The following is a 6315-nucleotide window of genomic DNA, read 5'->3' on the forward strand; positions in this document are numbered from 1 at the left end:
TGGTTGAAAAGCACTGAGATAACGAAATGATATTTTCATGCTGCTCAAAGAAAGTTGTCATCTTGGGATCTTATACCAACCCAAATTATCCTCCAAAAATGGAGGTGAAATAAACATAGTAGCAGATAAAAAGCAAGTGAAATTGTTGTCAGCATATCCTCAATAAAGTAAATGAGTCCTGTGGGCAGTAGGAAAACACAAATTCAACAGAAAGAGTAGAAATATAGATAAATATAAATATATACTGACTATACAAAACAGTAATGACAATGTCTTTTTTGGGAAAAACCATATGTAGGACTAAAATGAAAACAGAGGATGATAATATATGGACTTAAAACATTCTAAGGTCCTAGCATTAATTGTCCAAAAAGTTTTAAATGTATGAAATTATATTAGGTTGTAACCAGTCCAGGCTATTTGGCATTAATAACACAAAACAGGAAATAATGGAAATAATGAAAGACAGGAAATATATATTCTTTAGGGTATGTACTAAAACGTAGTAAAGACTGTACAACTAACAAAGCAATAAAAGAAGGACTAGATTAATGAAGGAAGTCTAATTAAACTTAAATAACATAAAGAAGGGGAAAAAAGGAATGTGAAACATTTGAGATAAGCAGAAAATAGATTAAGTAGAATCACAAATACATAAGTAATTAACATTAAAAGTAATTGCTCCAATTAAAAACCAATATTTTCAAACTGGATTAAAAACACAACTAAATGCTACTTATAATTGATGTTCTTTAAATATAAGGATAGAGAAGGGTTGTAAGTAAAAGGATGGAAAAATATATGCCATGGAAAAAGAAATAAAAAAAGCTGGGGCAGTTATTCTTTTAAAGTGGTTGTATGATAAAAGCAAATCTATCAGAAAAATAATTCTAATTTTGCTTTCACATACCTTCAAAAATCTAGAATAAAATTTGAAAAAACATAAAGGACAAATCCATACAATTACCTCTCTGAATTACTGATCAAGAAAGAAAAGAAAAATACCAGCAAAGATACAGAAGATCTAAACAACACTTTTAATAAACCATCCTTAACTGCAGTATATATACAACAATGCATGCAACAATGACAGGATGCGCATTCCTTTTTAAAAAATATATATTTATTGTTTATACTATTACAGTTGTCCCATTTTCCTCCCTTCACTACCCTCTGCCCTGCATACCCCATACCCACCCTTTAGTTCATGTCCATGGGTCATACATATAAGTTCTTTGGCTTCTACATTTCCTATACTATTCTTACCCTCCCCCTGTCTATTTTCTACCTACCATTTATGCTACTTATTCTCTACCTTTCCCCCCTCTCTCCCCCTCCCACTCCCCTGTTGATAACCCTCCATGTGATCTCCATTTCTGTGGTTCTCTTCCTGTTCTAGTTGTTTGCTTAGTGTGCTTTTGTTTGTGTTTTAGGTGTGATGGTTAATAACTGTGAGTTTGCTGCCATTTTGCTGTTCATATTTTTCATCTTCTTTTTCTTAGATAAGTCCCTTTAACATTTCATAGAATAAGGGCTTGGTGATGATGAACTCCTTTAACTTGACCTTATCTGAGAAGCACTTTATCTTCCCTTCCATTCTAAATGATAGCTTTGCTGGATAGAGCAATCTTGGATGTAGGTCCTTGCCTTTCATGACTTGGAATATTTCTTGCCAGCCCCTTCTTACCTGTAAGGTCTCTTTTGAGAAATCAGCTGACAGTCTTATGGGAACTCCTTTGTAGGCAACTGTGTCCTTTTCTCTTGCTGCTTGTAAGATTCTCTCCTTCTCTTTCATCTTGGGTAATGTAATGATGATGTGCCTTGGTGTGTTCCTCCTTGAGTCCAGCTTCTTTGGGGCTCTCTGAGCTTCCTGGACTTCCTGGAAGTCTATTTCCTTTGCCAGACTGGGGAAGTTCTCCATAAGTTTTTCAAATAAGATTTCATTTTTTTGTTCTTCCTCTTCTCCTTCTGGTACCCCTATAATTTGGATGTTGGAAAGTTTAAAGATATCCTGGAGGTTCCTAAGCCTCTCCTCATTTTTTTGAATTCTTGTTTCTTCATTCTTTTCTGGTTGGATGCTTCTTTCTTCCTTCTGGTCCACACTGTTGATTTGAGTCCCGGTTTCCTTCCCACCACTATTGGTTCCCTGTACATTTTCCTTTATATCACTTAGCATAGCCTTCATTTTTTCATCTAATTTGTGACCAAATTCAACCAATTCTGTGAGCATCCTGATTACCAGTGTTTTGAACTGTGCATCTGATAGGTTGGCTATCTCTTTGTTGCTTAGTTGTATTTTTTCTGGAGCTTTGATCTGTTCTTTCATTTGGGCCATGTTTTTTTGTTTTTGTTTTTGTTTTTTTGGTTTTGGTGCACCTGTTACATGAAGGGGTGGAACCTTGGGTGCTCACCCAGGCAGAGCAACACATGCGCTGTGCTGTGATGCTGTATGTGGGGAAGGTGTCAGAGAGGGAACAATGGTGCTTGCTCTGCTCTCTGCTGGTTTTCAGTCACTCCCTCTGCTACACGCAAGCCAATTGGGCCCTTCTGGTGCTGATTCCCAGGTGGGTGGGTTTGTGTATATTCTAGGACCCTGTGGGTCTCTCCAACAAACTCTCCTGTGAAGCTGGGAGTTTCTTCTGCTGCTGCCTCAACCCCCCTCAAACAGAGGTTTACAATCAGTGGTTTGAGGCTTTATTTCTCTGCACTGGAGCCCTGGATTGCGTGGTCTGTCTCCAAGTTCTCCAGCCACCACCTTGCCTCTAGTCCTCTCCACCTGGCTGCTCATCTCTGCCCCTCCTACCAGTCTGGATGAATGTGTCTTCTTTATCTCCTTGGTTGTTGGACTTCTATACCATTCGATTTTCTGTCAGTTATGGTTGTTTTTTGTTTTTAAATTGTTGTTGTCCTTCTTTTGGTTGTGTGAGGAGGCACAGTGTGTCTACCTATGCCTCCATCTTAGCCAGAAGTCCCCACATTCCTTTTTTAAAAAAGTATAATTTATTGATTACGCTATTACAGAGTTCTCATTTTATTCCCCTTTATCCCCTCTACCCAGCAACCCCATTCCCTCCAGCATTCCCCTCCTTTAGTTTATGTCCATGGATCATACATATAAGTTCTTTGGCCTCTCCATTTGCTATACTATTCTTTACCTACCCCTGTCTGTTTTGTACCTACCAATTATGTTTCTTATTCCTGTACATTTTCCCCCATTCTCCCCTTGCCCCTTCCCTGCTGATCTCCATTTCTCTGGTTCTGTTCCTGTTCTAGTTGTTTGCTTACTTTGTTTTTATGTTTGTTTTTGGGTTCATTTATTGATAGTTGTGAGTTTGTTGTCATTTTATTCTTTATATTTTTTATCATCTTCTTTTTCTTAGATAAGTCCCTTTAACATTTCATATAATAAAGGCTTGGTGATGATGAAATCCTGTAACTTGACCTTATCTGGGAAGCACTTTATCTGCCCTTCTGTTCTAAATGATAGCTTTACTGGATAGACTAATCTTGGATGCAGATCCTTGGTTTTCAGGGCTTTGAATACTTCTTTCCAGCTACTTCTTTCCTGCAAAATTTCTTTTGAGGAATCAGCTGATAGTCTTATGGGAACACTTTTATAGGTAACTGTCTCCTTCTTGCTTCTTCTAAGATTCTCTCCTTATCTTTAATCTTGGGTAATGTAATTATGATGTGTCTTGGTGTGTTCCTCCTTGGGTCTAACTTCTTCGGGACTCTCTGAGCTTCCTGTACTTGCATGCCTATTTCCTTCACCAGATTGGGGAATTTTTCCTTCATTGTTTTTTCAAATAAGCTTTCAATTTCTTGCTCATCCTCTTTTCCTTCTGGAACCCCTATGATTTGGATGTTGGAATGTTTAAAATTGTCCCAGAAGTTCCTAAGTCTCTCCTCATTTTTTTGAATTATTGTTTCTTCATTCAAGATACACATTCCTTATAGTGCATATGGCTCATCTACCCAAGCTCATATTGTGCTGGGCCATAAGCAAGACACAACAAATTGCAAGAAGCTAAAATCATCTAGAGTACATTCTTTAACCACCATTTAATTAACCTAGGAAGTAATAACCATTATTTCGTAAACTACAACTATAACAAATAAGAACCACCTGAAGTTTTCATTGCAGAAACTGATCCAGAACTCATTTTTAACACTTAATGATGTACTATAAGATAAATTTATATTTATTTTCAATTCATTACCTAAAGTCTACATAATATATTTTGATTAAGTTCTTACATGTAAAATGACATATAGAAGGCTTTTATTAATTGTTTTTGCCTATCAATCAAGTTCTTCATTTAAAGATGTCACTATAAATACCTGGGATCACTAATATGATAAAGATTATAGGTGAATTGAAACTTTATTATTAAAAAAGAGTCAGTGTATCTACTAATCTTGATAGACTGTCTCTAAAGTCCAATGCTGGCAGGTGCCCAATGAGAAATACTCTGAACATATAAAATCTCTTTGGGATGAGAGAGACCATCACTAATCTTTGACTCTCTGGTAGACAAGGCAATTTATTGAGAAGAGCACTTTTTTCTGGCAACAGAGTTCTTACCCATACCCTGAAAAGTAAGCCAAATTTAAAGGAGCAAGGTAAAACAAGACACCAAAACAAAAAACCAAGGTGATCAATGTGGAGAAGTGTCCTTGTTCTCTGTCTTTCCCTGTTGTCTGCTGACGCTGCCCTGCTCTTGTCAGCCTCCCACCCACTCTATCCTTGAGACTGAGCACCATGCCTTCAATTAAGTTGCAGAGTCCTGATGGAGATATCTGAAGTTGATGTTGAATTGCCAAACAATCTGTGACTATCAAAACCATGTTAGAAGACTTGGGAATGGAAGTCTTCTATGAAGAATCAGTTCCTCTACCAGATGTTAGTCCAGCAATATTAACAAAGGACATCCAGTGGTGCCCCCACCGCAAGGATGACCCTCCTCCTCCTGAGGATGATGATAACAAGGAAAAACGAGCAGATGATATCCATGTATGGGACCAGGAATTCCTGAATGCTGGTTGACCAAGGAATGCATTTTGAACTTATTCTGGTTGCAAAGTGTTTAGACATGAAGGGTTTGCTTGATGTTACATGCAAGACTGGTGCCAATATGATGGAGGGGAAATCTCCTGAAGAGATTCGCAAGAACTTCGACATCAAAAATGACTTTACCGAAGGAGAGGAAGCCCAGGTACACAAAGAGAATCAGTGGTGTGAAGAGAAGTGAAATGCTGTGCCTGACACCGTAACACTGTTAGGATTGTTCCAAATACTAGTTGTAATGCTCTGTTCATAATTGTTAATGTTAGACAAACAATAGACAAATGCAGCAGGAAACCAATTTGTACTGCAGAGTATCATCCTCATTGCATGTGTCATGTGACTATAGACTCCAAACCTATAGCTGAGTTTCTTCCAGAATGACCGAAAATTTCTTTTCTCTTTGTTCTGAGTAAACCTGAATTGTGGGCTCTCTATAGAAAGTGGCATTTTGGGCTTTCCCTGTTTTTGTAAAGTGATTTCTGCCTAGTTTATTGTCTAGTTAACTTTAGTTTAGCAACCTTTTAAAAGTTGACAATGTAAATAAAACAACTTGCAAAAGTTTTCTGAAATAGAAAAAAAAAGGCAATCAATGTGGAAAAGATCCTCTTGTTGCTGTGGCTCAAGGTAACTGAGGGACCCTTAACCATTATTCTCATCCCTTTCCACATTCTATCGAAGTGGCAGTAGAAACGTACATCTGAAACGGCACCTGCAGTCATGCTGCAAAGTTAGAGGGCAGTGCACAAGAACAAAAAAAAATTTCTGGAAGATATAAAGCAAGAGTGAGAAAGAAAATGAGAAAGGATTGCAACAAAGATGAAAATTTACAATCCTAAAAAGAAAAAGAGAGGATACTACATGCAACAAATTCTTATACTTTTCACCTCTTTGCCATTTTACATGGTGTTATGTGAAAATGAGTCTATTCAACCGTCCAGTTCTTAAACAGATTTTGGCCTGTTCTTTCCGTGATTCAGCCTGAGTAATTTTTTAAAAATCACTAATCATTCATTTTCATAGCACCTTAAAAAATAAGCTATGATGCTCCTGAATGTCACTAAAGACATTAAATAAAATAATTTTTAAGATTTTTATTTCCCAAGTTAACTTTGTTTCCGCAAGGGTGACATTGTTTTATTTGTTGAATTTGAACTTTTGCTGGTTATTGACTGTTTGGTCCTTGGTCACCAGTTTACATTTGTAAGCAAGCATCTTGATTACTGAGTGTAGTTACCTGAAGTGTATTT

The 6315-nt window shown here is 37.1% G+C and overlaps 1 pseudogene; it reads left to right on the top strand.

Annotated features, from left to right (window-relative positions):
- Window positions 1-4762: 4762 nt before the first annotated feature.
- On the top strand, window positions 4763-5252 carry LOC112311962 (S-phase kinase-associated protein 1 pseudogene; annotated as a pseudogene).
- The last annotated feature ends 1063 nt before the right edge of the window (window positions 5253-6315 follow it).

Source organism: Desmodus rotundus, chromosome 7, assembly GCF_022682495.2.
Source record: "Desmodus rotundus isolate HL8 chromosome 7, HLdesRot8A.1, whole genome shotgun sequence".
NCBI lineage: Eukaryota > Metazoa > Chordata > Mammalia > Chiroptera > Phyllostomidae > Desmodus > Desmodus rotundus.